We start from the raw sequence: 22,948 nt of genomic DNA on the forward strand, positions 1-22,948 counted from the left end.
TATGTATATACTTAAGACACTAATTTTTTTTTTTAAAAAGTAAGTAAAATAGAAAGATCAGTAGAGTAGAGGAAAGGAGCCAGGGGGAGGGTAAGGGGACTTAATTAGAGCAAATTATATTTCATGCATTTATAATTATTTCAAAATGAATCCTAATGTTATGTATAACTATTAAATACTAATAAGAAAATACAGAAAAGAAAATAGAGATGTCTTTCTTTGAGTTTTCTCAGAAGCTGATTTTAATATGGGAATTTGAGTTCAAATAATAATTTAAAACAAAGAAAACTAATTACAGGAATAAGTCACATTTAGGGAAACAGCAAAGTTAACATGGGCAGTTTCCACGTATGTCCAGGGGCTGATTCCCTTGGTGGATATTTTGTGAGTCAGTTCAGCTCCCAAGCAGGGGATAAGACATCAACTCCTGTCCTGTTGGTCTGTGGAAGAGGCTGCTCCAAGGGCCACTCGGTCCCAGCTAGTCCACAAGCCAACTGTATTTGAGTGCTGTGGGCTTCAGTAGCCAGAGGAAACCTTGGATAAAAATTAAGGAAATGCAGTTGCTGGTGACAGACAATTGGGCGGATATGGGAAGGGAATGAAACACAGACATCATACCAACAGCTCTCAGAGAGAGTTCCTGGGAATACTGAAGCAGTGGCCATGGCCAACACATACATCTCTCAGTGACCAGGAGCTTGGAGAGAAGCTCAGTGTTGGGGCCCAGCTCAGCATGCTGGGGTCCAGGGTTCAGTCCCTTTCACTCAACAAAAAAAGTACTATTTTCATCAGCTTTTTCACTGCTGTGATTAGCTAGAAAAACTGTAGAGCAGGAAACGTTTAATTAGGGGCTCACAGTGTCAGAGGTCTCAGTCGATAGACAGCAGGCTCCATTCTGTGGGGTTTCAGGTAAGGCAGAGCATCATGGGGGAAGAGTGTGGTGAAGGGAAGCAGCTCGGGTGATGATCAGGAAGCAGAGAGAGAGACTCCACTCACCAGGTACAAAGTACATACCTCAAAGCCACGCCCCTGATGCCCCACCTCCTCCAGCCACACCCTGCCCGCCTTCAGTTATCACCAGTTAATCTCACTGATTGGATTAAGGCTCTCATGACCCAATCGGTTCTTCTCTGAACCTTCTTGCATTGTCTCACATGTGAGCTTCTGGGGGACACCTCACATCCAGAACATAACACATACAGACCTCTAATTTAATGTCCACTCCTCAATATCAGACTAGTATAAGGCTTCATATACTCCTTTTCTTAAATACATAGTTGTCACTTGAATATAATCTTTATAACTAAAATAGTTTTGTAACAATCCAATAAATGACCGATTGCTTAAAATATAATCTTTATAAATTAAATAATACAACTATTTCCTTAGGTATCATCAATTTCTGGTGGCACATTAGGATGATAATACAGTCAGGAAAATGGCTACGGTTTTCCTCCAGTTGCTTTCCAAGGCCTGGTTGTTTAAGAAAACAAAAAATAAAAAGAAATGCTGTGTTCTTGCCACTTTCATATAGCAAAGTCAATATAACAGCAAAAGAATAAGCTGTGTTCCATTCTGCCTCATATATCAACAAAATTGCCCCCTGAGTTCAGACATGCTGTTATTTGAGATAGCTGATGATATATGGGCCTACGGAATATTGCTGGATTCCCAGGTTACAGTTCAGTTTATGGCAAATCATAGTTTGATTTGTAAGGAGAGGTAAAACGATATGAAAGGTATTGATAGGAAATACATAGCAGCAAGGCACGATTTTAACTGTCCGTCTTGGACTATCAGGAGTTTCAAAAGACATTATTTGATCTGTTATTGCTTGACAAAGCTCTAAAAGCAAGGAACAGCAGTCTTTCTTTCAGTCCATTGATAGGACATATAACTACCTGAAGGCTGAGCTATTAGGAAGGGTAGTGTGGACTTTACAACACAGCTATCTGGTTTATTTTTGCCATTATTGGTATTACCAGCCACAGTCTTGCTTTACATGACCAAAATATGGAAAAAGTGTATCTGGTCCATGTACAAGTCAAGTGAGGGTTTTAACAGAGCTTTGCTTAGGAAGCTTCTGGGTTGGTAGTATGGCTCAGTGAGCCACTGCATGCACTTGGTATGTGCAAGGTTCCGAGTTCAGTTCCCAGCACTGCAGATAGCAAATTTCCACCGACATCATCTGCTCCCTGGATCTAGCAGCGACAATGACTTTGAAAGCTCACATACCTCTGCTTTATTTCTCTCTAGGACAAGGTTTCCTATCCTACGTTGGCAGGGATGAAATGGAATGTCTCTAATCCACATGAAAATTTCTATTTTTTCTGCTCCAAAATCTCTTCCCTCTTCACATTGCATTTTCAAAAGAAAATTGGGGCTAGTATTAAGTATCTGATATCACTGATGCCATTCACATTTTTCAAGAATAAAGAACAGAATACGAGAAGTATTCGATTCCCATGATAAATGTACCCAAACAGAATTAGGCAGGTAGATGTTCCACCCACAACCAAATCCATGTAACATTCTAGAAACAACTCCAACTTGAAAGCAGCTAGCTAGTGGTACAAAATTTGGTTAAAAAGCTAAGATCTTTGGAAAGTTACCTTGAGGTGTTGTGCTTAGTCCCATGAGTTCTGAATGGATTAAATATGTAAGAACACCCAGGAAAGTGTTTGAAGAATTGCCTTTGGAGGCTGAAATGAGCACAGAAAAAAACAAAGTGTTTTAATCAACGAAGGCAACATGTGCGCATTTGATGGCAATAAGAGCAAAACACCTCTTCATTTTATAATATTAAGAGAATATTCCAAATATGTTGTTTTGCATTTTAAAAGAGAGGCAAATGTAATGTGTATAGGGTGTGTGTGTATGTGTGTGTGTGTGTGTGTGTGCATTCATGGGTGTGTGTGTGTGTGTGTGTGTGTGTGTGTGCGCATTCATGGGTGTGTGTGTGTATGTGTGTGCATTCATGGGTGTGTGTGTGTGTGTGTGTGTGTGTGTGTGTGTGTGTGTGTGCATTCATGGGTGTGTGTGTGTGGTCTATTTTTTCATGAAAATAACCACTCAGTAAGATCAGATTTGAGAGTTCAAGGACAAATCTCTCCAGCACTTAGCTTTGCCTCAGGCTAAGGTACTGTGTGTACTTGTCTCATCCATATTTAATCCAGGGCCTCCCTTCTTCCTCTTCATCTCATTTACTTGTGCAATAAACACCTACAGTGCTTCCCCCACATCTGATGCTTCAGGGAATGTAGGCGTAAAAGTCATCAGCAAGCACCACTGTCCTCTCTAGTCTGTGGGAGTGTACAGGGAAGCTATGTCATCAAATGTTTCTCAGCTGTGACTCTCACGAGCAACTCAAACTGTGGATGGGGGCTGGGAGACAGAGAGTGTGAGAGGGATTTCTAAAGTTCAGGGGTGAGATATCAGAGAAGAAGGAACAGATCTGAATATTATTTTTCTGCTACAATCAATAGAACATAGTGACTGATTTTACTAGTTTAAGGAGAAAGAGAACAAATTTCTGTTTCTATTCCCCTGGTCTGAACAGGAAATCATACATCACAGAGATGATGAAATTTCCTTTTGTAGCAGCCGCAGAGGAAAAACAGTAGGGTATCATATTGCTATCATACTGCTTCTTGAGTCATGATGGGAATCAATCTTATTATTCATGAGATCAATCATTGTTGTCTTTAGTTTTGCCATTTACGATTTACTAAGTGCTTAATACATATTACCTGGTATGACATTCCCTTTGTATTCACATAAGGATGCCACCTTCTCTCCACACAGTAAATGCTTCAGCTGTTGAATCAATCCTTCAAGTCTTGACTTGAAAGTCTTCCACACAGATACTTTCCATTTTTCTTCAGTCCCAATTATGACCTTTTATATACCTTATCAAAATACAGAGAAAAATACTTTTGCTCCAAAACACCTACCATGGCTTATGCACTTAGACGTGTTTTGTTACTGTTAATGACCTTCTCCACCCTATGAGGTTCACCAGGGCCAGCCTCCACCAGGGCAAGCCACATCACCAGTCTTCACCACAGTGCCTCATAGTAAAAACCAAATATGTCTTTTTATTTTTTTAAATGAATGCCAATAATAACGAAATAATTTCCTTTTGCATCTCTCTTCTTTCACCATTTGATTTTCGTGACTGGAGGTTTTGTGGCAGAATGTTAACATCAGACTAGATTGTGATTTTTCTGGGTCCATTAGAAAATATATCCTTTGGAATTTGTTCATGTCCAGTTAGTATTTACCCATGCATCCCTTAGTTAAGGGACTAGGATAGAGTAGGTACACGATTTACCTGAAAGAGTGAGTCATTGAGGACAGGAGACTTTACCAATAATACAAGTGAGAAGTTAGTATTCCCCCAACTCAGTGGTAAGTTACATGGATTGAGGTGAAATAGAAACAGATTCTGTAGAAGTAGAAACAGTAGCAGAAGACAAATTGTCACTTATACAGAGGAAAAGAAAGAATTGGGTAAAATTTCAAATGCAAGGACTGAAGTTTTGGGAGAAAGATGTTCATTTTATTAGTTTGAATCGTGTCAGATTCCAGTTTTTTATAAGTCAAGAGCAGTCTGTGTTGATGATTCCACAGGACTCAACACACACATCTGGCTCTGTGATATTACAGATGTGAGTAGTACCTCAGTGATCATTCTGTATTCAAGCAGAAAATTCTCCAGATTGTGGAATCACCTAGCATTTGGTCAAGATTTGTCAGTTTGAAAATAGGAAATATAAAAAGGAAAAAAGTACCAAGAAACAAAATCTGAAGAATGTAGTGGACATGTAAGTCATTTCTACATTATTTCCTTATTATGTCCAAATTTGAAATTTGGATGCAAGTTTGAACAAACTTTTAAAAAAGTTGGTACAAGTACCAACTTCTTCTTCCATTTACCAGAAATCCCCTGCATTCCTAGATTAATAAATACATATACACATAGAGCAAGAATTGAACATGTTTAAATATACTGACAGATTTCCTTTCCAGAAAGTTATTCTAATTTTCACTCCTAAACACAGGCAACTTCCACAAGAAATTGCATAGACTAAAAGAACATATGTAAATACATATAAACAAGCATACATATAATCTGACATTTCATTTTCATTAGTAAAAATACTCTTTAGGGCTGGGGTTCTGGCTCAGTGGTAGAGCACCTGCCTAGCACATGTGAGGCACTGGGTTCAATCCTCAGCACCACATAAAAATAAATAAAGATATTGTGACCATATACAACTAAAAAAAAATTTAGAAAAAAAATACTCTTTAAAACAAACTATAAAGTTTCAGGAACCCTTTGTACTCTTAATAATTACTAAGAATCCCAAAGAACTTGGGTTTAAATAGATTGTCTCCATTTATATTTACCATAATGGAAATCAGAACAAATTTTAAAATATTTATTAATTTTTAAAAAGATCAAAATTAAACCTACTACATTTTAACCATAAATAATATGATTTATGAAAAATATTCCAAAGCAAAATTAAATTTGATGAGAATAGTTTTACATCTATGAAATGTACAGTTTTCTGCATTTGGAATTCATTTTATTGTTTTGGAAATCTCTATAATGTTTAGCCTTATAGAAGACAGCTGGATTTGCATTTTCTGCTTCTGTTTCCAACCTGTTTTAATATGTTACATTGGTTGAGTATATAAAGAATTTCCAGCCTCACACAGATGCCTAATGAAAAAAGAAAAAATAATTTAATAGACCCTCCAAATAATTGTGAATATTCTTCTCAGACACTATACCCAAACTTCACCAGTGTTAATTTCTTAAAGATTAGTTGCAGCATAGAATCTGAAACCATATTATTAAATTGCTTATACTCCAAAACATTAAAATCCATTGTCTATATAGAACTTTAAATTGATGATTTACCTTTACATGATTTTATAAATGTGTACATTTGGAAACTAGTTCAGTGAGTTATGAAGATATTCCAACTGATACATTTCATTATACAATATCAAATAACCATATTCTTGAATGTCACTGCCGATTTCATCCGAAAAGTCCTCAAGTATGAGGATACTGTCAAGTTAATTGTAATGGATACAATTTTTCCAAAATTTGAACTTCCACTTGAAAGCTCAAAATTTATCATTGTCAGTTATTTTTTTTCCCCCAAGGGTGAGATGTCTGCCAAATTCCTAAGTGTGAAGACCTTAATTTGTCTCTTATGCATTGTTCTAAGTGAAAATGGTGTTCTATTACAAAGGCAGCAGCTTTAGCTCACAACTCAAATAACCAGTGATTTTCCTAGAGGCCGCCATGGTACTTCTGTGTGTAGTAGAAGTGCTTCTGTGTACCTTCCTTTTTATTACATATAATGTATTAAAAAGATGCAACTTGCCCAGCCAGTGACACATGCCTGTAATCCCAGCGGTTTGGGAGGCTGAGGCATGCTGAAGCAGGAGGTTTGCAATTTCAAAACCAGCTTCAGCAACTTGCCCTAAGTAACTCAGGGAGAACCTGTCTTTAAATAAAATATTAAAAGTGCTGGGGATGTGGCTCAGTGGTTAAGTGCCCTGGGTTCAATACCCATTACCAAAAAAAAAAAAAAAAAAAAAAAAAAAAGTGGACTTGATGGTTGAGATTTAGTATGATCAACAATCTTTACTGTTTTATCAGGCACCTCAAGTGAAAGTGGATTTTTTCTTTTTTTTTCTTTTCTGTGACTGAGTGGCAGGGAAGCTTGAAATGACTACGGTTATCATTTGGTGCCTAACCATTAGATAAACTGCAAGCTCCTTTCCCACTCTGGTCCCACAGATAAGGTCCGTAAGCCCCTGCGTGTAGGGGACATTCAACAAGTGCGACCTTATGTCTTTATAATCTCACAGTTGTTGCCTGTGCTTCTTCAAACAGTGCAAGAGACATTATCCTGTAGGGTGCTGCAGTGGCTTCTTCATTTCAAGTTAGAAAAACTGCAAGAATTCTTAGCTTTGAAATAGCTCATCACATCTGCATTTAAACTGTCCAGTTCTTTATATTGCAAGACCTGGATGATTTGTCTCCACAAATCAAAGTTGTGATATCACAACTTAACTAGCATTTTGATCTGATTTGAAAATGTTCTATTGAATAAGACAAAATAAGCTAAATAAATAACATATATAAATCCTAGGAGAAATACAGTTTTAGTCAAATTTTTATTTTGTATTCATAGTATTATCCAATTTCTCTAGTTTCTCCAAAACTTCCTCTCTTCTTAAATTTTTTCCCAGCATCTTCAGACATAGATGTTACAGGTGAGGAATGACAAAGCTCATTTTCTCATTCCTTCTTTAGGCTGATGATGCATCCTTACATAGAGAAAAAGAGTACAAGGTAATCTATATCATCTTTATAACAAAATATTATTTAATTGAAATCAGTCTCATGAAAATTTTTAAAATTTGCAGAAGTTTTCAAAACCTTAAGACAATAATGCCAAACAAGAAAACAAATTATATTTATTTTGTGTTGTGCTTCTGTATAGATACAAAGAAAACCACATGATATCAACATAATGATATCCTGGAAGGTAATGGACTCACAGATTATATAAAGTCTAAACAGATGGCTAAAATGCACAGTAGAACTACTGAGAAAAATAAAAACGAATCCCTCAAAATGTTCATATTTATACGCATCATGAACCTGCCATCTCGGAAAATTCTGTGAACACAGGGATGTGAAGTCACAGGGGACACAGCCAGCAGAACAACGCTGTCACCACAGGTCATTGCCCCAGTCCACTGTGTCCCCATGAGGGAGTGAGCCCGAAAAGACAGATGGTGACTTTGTGCCATCTCGTGAGGGCCACTGACCTTTCGGATGTCCACAGCCCCACAGCATGCCCTGCAAGAACCACTGATTGGGAAGAGTCATATTTAAAGAATCCTAACTTGCTATGAGACTCTCAGTCAGGAGCTTTCCTTCTTCTATTGTAATCTTTGTCTAACACGCCAGAAACCCTCACAAGAATTAGAGATAGAAAAATGAAAAGAATAAGAGAAAAAGAGAAACCGGGAAAGGAGAAAAACTGGCAGTTAACTAAAGAAAATATACCAGATGTCCTCAAATATATAATGACAAAGAAACAGAAATTAAGATGACTTTTTTCAGAAAATGGCGGGGGGGAGAAAACCAAAGAAAATAACAAACTTGATAAAGATGTGGGGAAATCTGCATATTCTTGAACCTGTAAAGCAGATAAAAATTGGTACAATTTACAGTCTCTAAAGTCTAATTTTGCAAGTGTAGATTGTACTTAGAAAACAGCAATGTATTCTATTTCTGAGAATTTATCCTAACAAAGAAAGTAGATGAATGTTTATGGATATATGATGTATCTATCTATACACATACATACATACTTATACATGTGTATCCACACATACATATATAAGTATAGGTAAAGATATCACATACATACATTCTTATACATGTGTATCCACACATACATATATAAGTATAGGTAAAGATATCATAGTATCTATAATAGTAATTTTTTTTTAGAATAGTCAAAATATACATCAATAGGATTTGACTCTAGAGTTCTTGGGTATTCACAAGACGGAATATCACAAATTCACTAAAACAAATGGTATAAGTCTTTATCATTTTTGGAAAGGGAGACCAAGATACTTTAAATGATTAAAAATAAATGACATTCTGCAAAAGTGTGTAAGTGTATAAGTGGTATGGCCCTATTCAATAAAATTGTATGCATGGGTAAATGCATAGACAACAGATACACACCAAAATATTGTACGGTGAACTGCATGTCATGAAATTGCTGGCTATTTTAAATTAGCTTAATGTAAAGTGGTGTTGCTTGATGGCATGTGTGTTGGGAGCCAGATTTTCCCCCCTCAGGGAATGTTTGACAATACTGGGGACATTGATTGTTTTCACAACTAGAAGAATACTGCTGGCATCAACTAGATAGAAACCAGGGATGCTGCTGAATATCCTAATGTTGTTCTTCCCAACATGTCACAGTGCCATGGTTTTGAGGGAATTCAAGGAAACTCAATTTTACAAATATCTATTGGGCCCCTTTCTTGTGAAAGGCATTGATAATGCAGAAGTAAATCAAAGAGATATGGATGTTGACATAGGAAGAATGATATTGTTATACCTGAACATAAAGACTTCTTTATAAATTAGAATAAAAGTCATGAAGTTACATTAAAAGGAGGAGAAGAATGAGTCTTAAAAATATGGTACACAAATGGTATGAATCTACATCATGCACAACCATAGAAATAAAAAGATGTATCCCATCTGTGTACAATGAATCAAAATATAGTCTGTAAAAATAAAAAAAAAATTTTAAATGTTCACTCTCTGACCTTTTAATACCACTCATAGGAATTTTATGTTACTAAAAAAATTGCACCAAGGTATGTCTACCATATTGATAACTGGATTGTTATTTATACTTGTGGAAATTTGGTAATATACATAGTAGGGGTGTTATAAAATAAAGTTTGAGTACTCAGTTGATGGACTGTGCTGCAGCTTTTAAAATTCACATTTTATAAAATTACTAATATGAGAAATGCTCATTGTGTAAAGCTAAATGAAAAAACAGACTACAAATCTCTATGTACAGCATGATCCTCATTTTTAAAAACATACATGAGAAAATAGCCTAGCAGGAAATATGTCAAAATGAGTTATGAGTGGCTTTCTCTAGTGAGGCATCATGGGCCATTTTAAATATATTTTCTTTACAGTCTAGGTACTTTCTAAATCATTGAAAATGAACATACATTATTTTTATAATTAGGAAAAAAGACATACCATATTGATTTCTACATGCAATGCTGTGTATTAGCATAAAAGAAAAAGGAAGTGTGATTTTTTTTTGCCCTTGAGAAGCCTATATATAAAGCTGGAAGGATGAGTCATACATAACATGGGAAGTTTGTGATTGATAATAACTACAACTGTGAAAAAAAAAAAATAGCCAGAAACAAACTTATCTGAATATCTGCTTGTCTGGCACTGTGCTAGATACTTTCACCAACGTTATCCCATTTCCTCATGCCAGCTGTCCTGGGAGGCCAGTATCATTAGCCTCATCATAGTGATGAGAAAATTGAAACTCATTGAGATTAAGAATCTTGCCCCAGGGCCACCCACAGAATGGAGTAGTGTGAGGATTCCACACCAGGTCTGAGTCATTTTGGTAAAAAATGGTCATTTGCACTTTGAATGCTCTTCTATGCTGGAGGTACAGGAAAAGATTACCATAGTCATGAACCTGAACACTTCAGTGGGCACCGTGCAAACTGACTTATTTGTTTCGGGAGTCACAAAAATAGTCCCCAACCTGTGAAGTTGGAAATTATCGTTGACTTCCTTCGAGGAATAGTGCGGCCAAAGTCAGATGTGCTCCGTGTGCTATGAGTACAGAATTTTTGTGTTTGAGGTATTTCTGCCTTAGAAGACATCGCATGAATCTCTGCACAGTCATTAATTGCTTCTGCATAGGGGCATTCTCCAGCATCCAAGGAGAAACTGCGGTGGGTGATGAATGACTACAAGCTGGATTCTTCCTCAGACGGTGTCCCTTATCTACAAGTGATATAACTGGGCAGGAAGTCAGAAAATGGATGTTTTAATCAATCCCACTCTCATTTGTGACAGATCTTTGCCTGAAAAGAAGTGGGCAGTCCTGTGTCCTTGCGCTCTTCTGTTTATATTACAAGATCATGCTCTCCATTTTCTCTGACATAGTAGAAGGATTTATCCAAAATAATGGTTCTCATTTAGATAGGGAAATTAGATCTATCACTGTGCCCTGACAGCACCACCAAACCTAATTCCCCTCTCTATTAAGCAAATAAAACATCACTCTTGTGTCGGATACTGAAAAATGTCTGCCAGTGGCTCAAGATTTATTAGTTTGTTCAAGCCCCTCCATTACAGAAAATAAAGAATTTCTTTTGTTGTTTAACTCAGAACTTCAGCCATGCAAAAGGGTTTGAGAGGAGGGAAAAATGGGAAAAAATGTGGAAGAGTTTTATTTAAGAAAAAGACATCAATATATTTTATTTCACTTTAACTTTTTCACATTAACATGCAAGTTTATGATCTCTATTTCAAGGTCTATCTTCCTTCTTTCTCCCCTAATGTTATATTAAATAATGTGGGAAATAGGGTATCTTCCCTATCAGAGAAACTGGAATCTCCTTTGCAATTTTGCCTGTACTTGAGGTGTCTTGAAATATAATACTGAATGGATGTTCTTAGTTTACATTATTATTAATAGCAGTCATCATTTGAGTGTGTATGTTAACCATGGAAAAATAAGTATGATTTCCCTCACTTTCTAAATAAAGATCCTGAGGCACAAGGAGTTCAAATAAATTACTCAAGTTCATATAGTTGTACTTATTTGAGTACAATTCCAACTTAGTGCTAAATATAATCTCCATGCTCTTCCATACACAATACTTAGTTTTATTTCAAATGCAATTGTTGAACAGGATGCAAATATACTCAACATAATTAGCCATTAAAGGAAAGCAAATTAAAATCACAGTGAGATAAAACCTAGCACCCATTAGGATGGTATTAAAAAAACAAACAAATTCTGGACAAACAGAAAATAGGAGGTGTTGGTAAAGATGTGGAATAGTTGGAATCCTTTTGCATTGGTGCTGGGACTATAAAATTGTTCAGCTACAGTGACAATATGACAATTCTGTAGAAAGTTAAGATATGGAATTAACACAGCCCAGAAATTTCACTTCTGGTTATGTATTCAAAAGAATTAAAAGCAGGCCCTTGATTCTTATAAACACATATTCATAACAGCTTTAGTTCCAACAACCAAAATGTTCATTAACAAATGAATGACTGAACAAAATACACCACATACAAGTAATGGAAGGTTATTCAGTCTTATAATTAATGAAATTATGATACACATAACAACATGGAAACCCTGGAAATATTATACTTAGTGATATAAGTCAGACACGAAAATTACAAGTAATTTTCAGGAGTCCACTTCAATAAGGTACCTAAAATAGACAAATTCATAGACATGAAGAAGAAGTTGGAGGAGACAGGAGAATAGGGAATTATTTTTTAACAGGTACAAAATTTGTCTTTTGGGATGATGAAAATTTCTGAGAATGAATAGTGGTCATGGTTGCATGACATTGTGACTTCATATACTGAGTTATGTGTCTAAAATGGCTAGGATGGCAAATTTCATGCTATATTTATTTTAATCAATAAAATTGGGCTGTACAAAGTTATCTCTCTGACATATATTCAAAGTTGAGCTTTCATATTCACATGAAAATAAGCTGAATTCAAAATATTAGACCAAGTTATAAGAGATAATGTAGACTCTAAAGAATGGAACAAAAAGTATCTGGACAGGGAAAGTCAAGCTAACGTCATTAATATAACTTAACATCTCTGAACATAGACCCTTTAAATTTGAAAATCTGTAGAATTCAATCCAGTAGGAAGTTAAGTCTAACTTTCTTGTGAGTACAGGTGTAAGTCCAAGCAAATCAGATGAAAGAATTGAGTGAGCCTAGTCTTAAAGCCCCTGATCAGATAGTGAATTTGAAGAAAGTCTAAGCATGACAATTAGATGTTCAACTTTCCACTCTATATACATGGCCCTTGTGTTTATTCTTAGGTGTTCTGGAAGAACCCAGCTTCTGGGCATGGCCCCACAGTGCTGAGAGACCAAGGAACAAGAGGTGGACAAACCTAGAACTGCACAGAGTGCACTCTTTAGGGGGCCTTACTGATGGAAGCGCGGTTCTGGGCAGCAGCAAGACCAACTGGATCCTTGAATTTGGATCGAAAAGAGGGATATACATAAACGAGTGAGGACAAAAGTGATTTTGGCCTACCTGGAATGTACCTGGTTTATCTTAATATCAAAGAATAGGCACATTCCCGGTGCCAGGTACTTTAAGAAAGTTCCACATATACCACTCTACTGGTTTTGTCTATTTATAGTTTGCTAGGAAATAATGCAAGAAAAAAATCATCTCTGGGGCAATCATGGTGGTTTTGATTCAAGATGGCCCGAGTCATGTCAAGTGGAATCCATTCGTATATTAGGCTCTGACCTTAAGTAATCATACCATTATCATGAACTTTTAGCATCCCTTTCCCTGAAATGGTAAATATTATTTTCTTAAAAAATAAGGATGTTTGCAACCACAGAAACTTTGAAATTAAATAAACAAATGATGAATATACTAACTCAAGACAATTTATGCACTGAATTATAGGTCTGAAATAAACCTTTACATTTTCAGGACAGTTTAATATATTCAGTATTTTAACACATTTAGAGTGTTTAATGGAATCTAATGTATTAAAGGATAAGAGCATAAATTAAAATGCACAATGGATTATGGAATTGTATTTTCAAGCTAAAAATAAGAGCCTAAGAGCCTAAGATTATAAAAACACAGAACATAAAAATGTACTTTATTTATAAATTTACAATGACCATAAGACTGATTTAAATGCATAACTAGGTGTTTCTTGGTGGAGTGGACTCTCAGCTGTCAGGAAGTTTTTAAAAATTCTTTTTAAAAAATTTGAATATGACAAATTTATAAGAATAGTCTAAAATATTTTAGAAAATATAATTTACTAAATTTGTAAATGGGCTTAACTGTTTACATTAATTTAGTATATTCAACTTGAGTTAATTAAACATTCATCAAACAAAAAAGGGAAATAATTACTTTTTGTTTATTAGTTGTTATAAATAGGACAAGATTTGTTAGTCAAATTAAAAGCTTAAGAGGTGCAAGTTTTCTTTATCATTACAACTTTCAAAGATATGTTAATTTTAAGACTATGTAATTGAGCATAGTCCTTTCAATGCATGCATAAAATCTCCTTCAAGACATTTAAGAGCCCACACCGATGGCCTTGATGTGAAAAGCTACACTAAAGCAAAGATTCTCAGCTTTGGTGGACATACCTTTGATGTGGGATCTAGTAAGTCATTAATAATAAAACTACTAAAGTGTGCAAATCATTTGCATTTAAGAATAGATCAGTTCCAAGGTTATTCCTATAATAATATCAACCTTCTTCCTTGTCTACTATATACATTCTTCGCGGGAATTATTTATGAATTACAATGCACTGGAGTGACAATAATACAATAAGAGCCAATGACCAGGAGCATTCCCAAAGAATGCTAAATGACTGAGAGAGTGAGACAAGTAAGTAATGGTAACATAAAGGGTACATCTTAGCTTGGTATCTTTACAGAATACTAATTAGTGCTAGGTGTATTTGCATAAATATTCTTTTGTTTCTATCTCTGCTCATAGAGATTTCAAGGAGTGGGTCCTAATATGTTACACTTAAGATATGAAACATTTAGATTAGAATTTTTTTTCTGATTCTGTAGTATGTCATTGGATAGGAGTCTATTGACTTCTATGAGTAAAAGCTGTCCCTCTACTTTTCCTCTGAATGCTATGTAATCTCTAAGAAAAAACATGCTGGTGTGCTCAAATACTCATGCATGCGTGCATGCACACAAACGTACACACATACACACACAAAGCCTTGTCAGATTTCTCTGGTTATAAATTATCTCGATTTCTTGTTTAGTTTAAGAGTTACAAAGGTCACAGTAATCATGACGTATGTGAGAATTTTGGAGTTCATTGTCCTTTCTTGCCTCAGTAAAAATAAACAAATAGATCAGTAAAAATAAATTTTAAGAGATTCATTACTTGTCTAAAATGAAACAACTGAAAACTGGCAGAGGCATAAAATCTATTACTACAAATTCATAGTTCAGGTACTTTTTCACTGTTCTCTCATGGAATTAAAGATCTCTTTGAGATATTTACAAAGTATACCCATGAAAAGCTGTATAACACCAATTATGCCCATTTATCTGTTGCATTCTACCTATTTGGCATATGGTAATTATAGGACAGTATTTCCCGATTGGAGGGGTAATTGAAAAATGCATGGTTGCCTCTAACATTCAAAACAATCAATAAAATTTCCCACTATGTTAACTGAGTAAAAATAAAAACCAAATGATGATCTCAATCAATGCTTTCATAAGTATGATATGATTTTTAAAAACCCCCAATAAAATAGGAATAGAAAATAACTTGATTTTGCAAAGAATATCTACAAAAAACACACAGCTAGAATGTTGCTTGATGACATTTTGTATAGTTTTACCCTCATTTTAGAAAAAAAAACAAAGAGGTTCAATTCTTTTCAAAGTGTTGTGGGTTATTTTAGCCAATGCAGTAAGATAATGGAACAAAGACTGACCATGTTGAGTTGTGGATCAATGGGAATTAGCATATAACACTGGTGGGAGAACGGATAATTACACCACTTTAGGAAGCAAATTAGAAGTTTCTTCTAAATCAGATATGCCATTAGATATGCCTATGTCCCATCTATCATTTCCAATTCCAAGCAGGGAAATGAAAAGTGTAAGTTCACAAAACACTTACATATAAAGTTTCCTCCTGGTTTTATGTATAACATTCTAGATAAGGACACAATCCAATTCAACACAGGAATGCATAACCAAAACAAATTTAGATTCTTAGTATCTGTTTATATTGAGCTCTAAAAGGCAAAATTAATGTAAGATAATATAAATCCAGTGGACGCCTCAGTTGGAAAGGCTATTATGTGCTAGCATAGAATTGGAAATATTCTATATTTTGATAGTTCCCCAGATGTGTACCTTTGGTAAAACTCAACGATCTGTATATTTAAGATATGTGACATATCCTAATATCATGGTTTTGATGTGAGGTGTCCCCCAAAAGTTCATGTGTGAGACAATGCAAGAAAGTTGAGAAAATAAATGATTGAATTGTTAACCCAATCAGTAAATTAATACCCTGACAGGATTAACTGAGTGGTAAGATGGGGTAAGATGTGGCTGGAGGAGGTGGGCATTGGGGGCATGCCTTTGGGGTATGTATTTTGTATCTGGCAAGCGGAGTCTCTTTCCACTTCCTGATCATTCTGTGAGCTGCTTCCCTCCACCACACTCTTGCACCATGATGTGCCTTACCTTGAGCCCCAGGGGACGGTGCCAGCCCTTCTACAGACGGAGACCTCTGAAACTGTGAGCCCCCAAGTATACTTTCCGTCTTTCGCAATTGTTCTGGCCTGGTCTTTTAGTCACAGCAGCAAAAAAAAGCTGACTTAAACATCCCATGAAATAAATATATACTAGCTTGGGAAAAGAAAAAAGGAAAAAACTGTGAGAGTATGAATAGTCAACTATTTGAAGGCTTTATGTCTAAATAAAGGCATGAAATGGGCAGTAACTTGAGGAAATAGAGGTAATGTATTTTCTGTTTGATTATTGCTGGTGCTATTCCATTAATGTTTATTGCTGATGTTGTTATAGTGGAAATTTCGTTTTTATGCTTGATGGGAACTACACAGGAGAAGAGAAAAACCCTGATAATACAAAAGGGAGGATAATCGGTGACTGTAGTTCTTCTGAAGCCCAGTGAATATGATACCTAGGGCCCAAGTGCAGTGCTGGCCAGGCATGGATTTTCAGCAGAAGTCACATGAGGGGGTCTGAGTCTGAGTGAGGAAACTGAGGCACAATCTGGATTCAACTGGGGTCAGAGCCTTGTGGCTGGACTTCCCCACCCTCCTTCCTCCTGGTCTTTGCACCATCCCCAGGACTTTGAGTGCCTGTCTCTCTCCCCTTCCTTTTATGCTCTGGATGGTATCTCCCTTCATAATACTGTATAATCGAGCACACCAAGTAACCTCTGTAGATAAGAGAGTGAAAACATGATCTAAGAAATCCTTTCCCTTTTTGACAACATCTGGCTTTCAAAACTATTCTCAAAACAGACTACTATTGGTCTCTTTGTTTTAGGCAGTATTCTTGTTCTTTCCCTGAGAAATAAGCCTTGAACTTAGCCCTGAAAATTTAAGGCCACCAGTGAGTGTGATTTGAAGGGGAAATAAAAATGCATCAGTTTAATATTTACAAAAAAATCCTCCCATCACATCTTACTTTTCACTTCTATGCATACTTTACCTCAGGCAGCAATTTTTACTGCTGGATTTCATGGTTTGTTTCAAGACTAGTTACATTTTGATGCAGGACCTAACCTACTCCACCTCCCTAGGTTTCCATTTCCTCAGGTTTTATGAAGGTAAAAGTGTAAGAATTGATATGTACAAACTTGGGAAAGCTACTTCATCCCTCAGCGTCCATTTCCTCATCTGTAAAATCAAGGCCACTGGAAATCTCTTGCAAATCCAATTTTCAGTTACTTCGGAAAATTTAAATACTCTCAAGATTCAAATTTGACACTGGAATAATTTGACACTGTACAATTGAAGTATTTAGAAACAGTTGGTCTCCATTCAATGCTGCTGAAACCAGAAAACAAAATCATCATACTGGCTCTAAGCCTGGTTCTATAGAGACTGAAATAATGCCTCTAAAAAAACAAAGAATTCTGGAGAATGTTGTCTTTTATTCTATGGAAGCAAGTCAGGAACACCTCACTTATTTACATCTAAAGCAGCTAAGTGATTCGAAGCACAATAAGAGATTATTTAGAGTACAGGAAAAGTTCAACAGAGAGCATGTAAAATAGCACTAAAAATAGAAAAAGCAAAATTTATTTATCAATAATCACTTCAATTTATTGCACTTCAATGCTTCATATGCTGTACCTTTATTTCTCTAATAATTCCACAGATACACTACAAGTTAAATATCATCCCCACTTCCAAGAGTGTGAATGAAAGGGATTTTCACAAAAGCATACATGCATTAGGGATGGGGTGCTGGAGGATTTGTGTGCCTTGCAGACATCTTACTAAGACTTCACAAGTAGGTGATCCAGCAAGGTTTCTGAGCCACAGCAACATTGAACACACTCCTCCCACACACTTCCAACTGAATCCAGAAAGCATTATCTATCTAGCCATTTATGTTGGGGTGCACACTGTTCCATCTGGTTTTGAAAATGCTGATAGTCACAATGCTTCTGAAAAAAGATTGGGAAGAAAATGGAAGCCTATTGCTGGTCATTTTTCAGGTAATCATCAGTTAAAATAAAAACTATTCCTGGGTTGCATGGTCTCTCAGTTCTACACGAGACCTTGGCAGAATCTGTAAGAACCAAGTGGACATCTATGACCAATTCTTGATCACTCTGATGCCATGATTGACAATAAGTGTTTCCAAAAAAGTGAAACTGATCTAAGACAATGAAGCAGAATAGGAAGTGTATAAAATAGGACAGGTGAAATCCAGGACTGACCCTGGCAAGAAACAAAGCATCCTCACCAATCCTCCCCGGTTCCTCAGGCACCCACAGCCAGGCTTGGTGGAAATACCAATTTCTTGCTTGTTTTACTGAATTCCTTTGGCTTCTATTTAAACTACCAAAAGCTAGATCCATTGAACACATTCTGAGGCTTCTTAAAAAGTATAGGGTGAAGCCAGAATTGGGGACAGGCAGTTAGTGTAGAAACAGGGGATCAAGTCAAATGGAGGAAATGGAGGCCATGAAAGCCATTTGCCTCTGGAAGTTGGAGACTGCCCCTGGGAGAAAGGAATGTCAAACATCTGCAGAGCCCATTGATTCCTAGATTTACCTGACTGAATCATGTTGGCCCTTCCCCTGCCCAGTCGCTTCTCACTTTATGCATCTCACCTGCAAAACTAGGCCTAATCACATAGGCAAGAAGGAAAGATAAGGGGGAAAGAACTGGAGAACAAAAGAGACCTTAACCTATAAAGGATGTAAAATGCGCTCACTTCTTGGGGCTTTAGAACATCAGCCAGCCGTGGCCCCCTTCTCCCTCCCTGGAGAGGTCTGTGTTATTACCTTTAAATAGAACCTGCTTTAAATGCTAAATCCTACTACAACGTTAGGATTAGCCTGTATATTCTTCCTTATCATACTTGCAGTTCTTAAATGTTTGTGGTTCATTTTCAACAAGAGACTCAGGAGGATTCAGGTCAATCATATCCTCCTAAAGGAATCCCTGAAGGGATTCCCCCAAATTAATAAAAATGGGGGAAATGTTGGGAGAAATCCTAGTTCTTGGTTCGCAGCAGTTAATGTCTCAAGTGTGTAAACCTGCAGGGAGGACCATTCTGCTTCTCCTACCTAGGAAAGTAAATAACTGCCTCAAGTTGACCTAGTGTTACCAAGGGAAACTGTATAGGAGCCTGGTGGTCTGATCCCCCTTGGCACATTGTGATTGGGCAAGAAACTTATAAAATGTATACCTGTTCCCGCAATAAACCTGCTCGTCACAAGCCTGCTTCCACCCAATTCCCGTAGTGTGGGGCTCTTGACTCCACGGACCTTACCTGTGCCTGAGCTAGCCTGGCACCCCTACATAGGAGAGATACCTACTCTGACTTAGCAGTTAGGAAAGAAACTTATCAGCCATTATTTTTTAACATCCTTATCCTGATCCCCATTCAGAAATATATTTTCTTTAGTTACCAGGCGCACGCTCACATATGCATGTGTGAGAAAGGAATCACAAAGCAATGCTCCCTCCTCTTCAGCAGGCAACACATTTTGGCATTATCCACTCAACTTCATTTTAAAATAATAAGCTGTGCACTAAACTAATGTCATGCCCTTGTGACTGTTGAGCAACGACCGGAAATTTGAAAAATACTGATAAGTAAATTAAAAAGGGTCTTACGTCTTTTGTGCTCAAGGAAATATTGGAAGAAGGAAGATAGAGGAAAAGGAAGGAAACTTGTTTTCTTTTCCATTTTCCCTGTCAAGTGAAGAATGGCTTTAGGAATAAGCAGGAAGGCAGGGGGGCTCCCCAAGCTTCTGCTCCTCCTGTTAGGGCTCCATGGTGTGGAGGCATGACCTCACCTAACCCAGGTCAGGTCATTGAAACACGAAGAGCGGTGTGCTCAGATGGCGGGAGGTTCCAAGGTTAGCTGCCCGAGCCCTCCCTTGACTTTCAGGTGTCACACACTGAAGCCTGTTAACATGTGGACAGACTTGATAGGGGTCTCAGGCTGACAAGTTTGTCAGAAATACTTACTGGGTAGTAGTGTTTCAGAGCAAGGCAGAGGATACTTCAACAGGAGCAAGTGGAAAAAGCAGTTCTCAGTGCGTATGGCATCTTGAAACCTAGTGGGTCCCAGTTAGCAAGTGAGAGACAGTCAGATCCCAGAGTCTGAGCGAAGACCACAGAATCAAGTCAGACTTCAGCATTGGAGGTCAGCAGAGAATCTGGTGACCGAGAAGAGAAACGACCTTGTGGAAGCATCCGGAAAAGACTGAGACAAGTAGAAAAATGCTGCACCAAGATATTAGCCAGTGCCTATCCCACGAACCTACCTGTCAATCCATAAGAGGACAGTGACCTGGATGTAGTCACAAGGCAACCAATTGGCATAATAAGACAGAATAATATCTCATAAGACTATATATTTAAGTTTTTGGCAGGAGAACATTTTAGATGAGACTAAATTCTGTATCTGCCTCCCATTCCAAGTCATCCACCAAGTATTGTGGGTGTCCTAGTCTATTTGTGCTGCCATAACAAAATACCGTACACTAGGTAATTTATAAATAAAAGAAATTCTCACAGTTCCAGAGGCTAAGAAGTCCAAGGTCAAGTTGCCAAGCAGTTTTAGTATCTAGTGAAGGCCTGGTCTCTGCTTCCTAAATGGTGACTTTCTGCTGCATCCTCTCATGCAGAAAGCAGGAGGGCAAGGGCCCTAACTAAAACCCTCCAGTTCTTCTCTAAGGCTTTACTCCTGTCCATCAAGGCAGAATCCTCCTAGCCTAATCACCTCACTAATAGGCCCACCTCTTTATGCTGCCTCACTGGCATTAAGTTCCAACATGAGTTTGAGAGAGAACAGGAAAATCACCATAGGGTAATGTAAAGCACTACTGAGATCAGTTAGGAAGAAGAAGAAACTTCAGAGCCCTTGCGTATCTGAGAACAGGGGGAAGGAATTTGCAATCACACTGCACACTGCGTACCCTGACGTGGGCCTTTTCATCACTACATGAGCTCATTGACAAAATAATGAAGGTCACTTCATTTACAAAAGTATTTTTAGTCTCACGATGTTGTAGCATCATTGAACCTTCTGTTTTCAAATTTGGCATGTTGTATATACTGCAAAACTGGCTGCTGAAGGAATCCTCTCCTATGGCTAATGTGAAAGGCTATTGGGTACAGAATTTTCTCAATAACCTTTTGTTGTAATACTAATTCATGAAATTTTGGGGCATAGAAACTGTGCTGGTGTATGAAATAAAGTGGTGCACTAAAGCATCTTTCGATAATTCCTGTAAAGTGTTCACTTGTACAAATCATACCAACTAAAGCATATTTTCTTCACATTGACTTCACTTCTATGTATCTTTTCTGTGAATGTTTTCTATGGCAAAAAAAAATACATTTCAATCAATATGTTTTTGTGTCTCACAAACATTAATCTTTTTAAATGAAGACATTGAAAGGGACTTTTCTGTAACTATATTCTTCAAAACCAATTCAGTTTGAAGAATTATAGGTGCTGGTTTAAACTAACTATTAATCTATTGAAAATTATACTACTTTGATGTTAGAATGAAATACCTGCAAATATCTGTTCCAGTGTAACCATATACAAAACACTACAGAAGTTATTAATTTAATAATCTTTTTTCTAAAATAAGAAACAAATGTATTTAAAATAAACAGATGTGGAGGGATTTTTTTAAAAAAAGATTAAGTAATAAAGTTTTATGGCTTTTTTTTCCTAGAAAAAGAGATTGCAATTTAATAGTTATTTCAATTTCTTTAAGCTTCCTTTATGCTTCTAATGAAATTAGCAGCACCGTGAGAAGAGGGAGAGAATACTTTGAAAAAACATTACTAATAGATATTTTGGCAGAAAAATACGAGTAACTGGTGTGCCCAGTTACCACCAACAATACAGAAATGATAGAAATAAGATCTCTCAGTTATTAAACTTCAGGATACATCAAAGGTCTTGAGGTTCTCTAAAAGCCTGAAATTCTCAAGACAGGGTAATTTAATTGATTCCAATGGGATGATAAACTCCTCAAACAGGTATCCGTGCCTCTAAAGGCCCGGGAGTGGAGCTGGAAGCACCAAGTTACCACCTAAGCACTATCCAGAGAGGAAGAAGTCTTACTTAACAGGCTGCAAGTGATGTGGTCCCAATGTCGAGAGCGTCTTGGTCACTTGGCTTGCCAATCGCACACTCCTTTGTTGATTCTGTGCCCACAAAACAATTTTCTGATTCAGAAGTCTCCCTTTTTTTTAAGTCTACTTAAAAAGGGGGAAATATATGCACTTGTCTTGAACTCAGTTACTTCAATCCATGTGAAAATTCTATTTCTGTTTATAAATAAATAAATGGCTCTTCTGTTAATATGTCAGTGTGAGTGTTCCATTAATGGGAACCTGAGAGCTGACACCCTCGCTAAGGTAATAAATGACCCTGTGAGGACCCCTGGGAGTCATCCAGACTGATATATTTTGCTCAATGGTTGCAAAGTACTTTATTTTTTAATCGTCATGGCATTTGAGTGTAAGTGCTGAGTCTTAGTTTCCCACCTCTACCATTTGGGCAGTTTCCTGCCTATATTATTTTGTTAGTGCTTTGCTTGGCAAACAGTATTGGTTGCAAATCAGCAGTCATAAGCATCCAACTCTGGTCCCAGACCCTCAGCATCTTGGCTGGAATAGCCACTTCCCATGATAGACGATTCTACCTAATTGTTTTCCTAGCTTCCCTTCAAGTAGATGCATGGGAATGTTAGTTAATCCTGGCTTGCAAAACCTGACTGCTAAGTTCTGGGAAATTTCCTCCCTGACTAAGAGAGGACTAACACA

General features: G+C 37.0%; 1 long non-coding RNA gene across 1 annotated transcript; it reads right to left on the minus strand.

The window, feature by feature from the left end:
- Window positions 1–372: 372 nt before the first annotated feature.
- On the minus strand, window positions 373–22,392 carry LOC306669411. The gene is made up of 4 exons (XR_013766110.1): window positions 22,245–22,392; window positions 20,126–20,316; window positions 3,750–3,908; window positions 373–534 (listed from the first exon to the last, which is right to left on the minus strand). It is a non-coding gene; the product is annotated as an uncharacterized lncRNA (long non-coding RNA).
- Window positions 22,393–22,948: the final 556 nt, after the last annotated feature.

Source organism: Sciurus vulgaris (genome assembly GCF_902686455.1).
Source record: "Sciurus vulgaris genome assembly, chromosome: 9".
Lineage (NCBI taxonomy): Eukaryota > Metazoa > Chordata > Mammalia > Rodentia > Sciuridae > Sciurus > Sciurus vulgaris.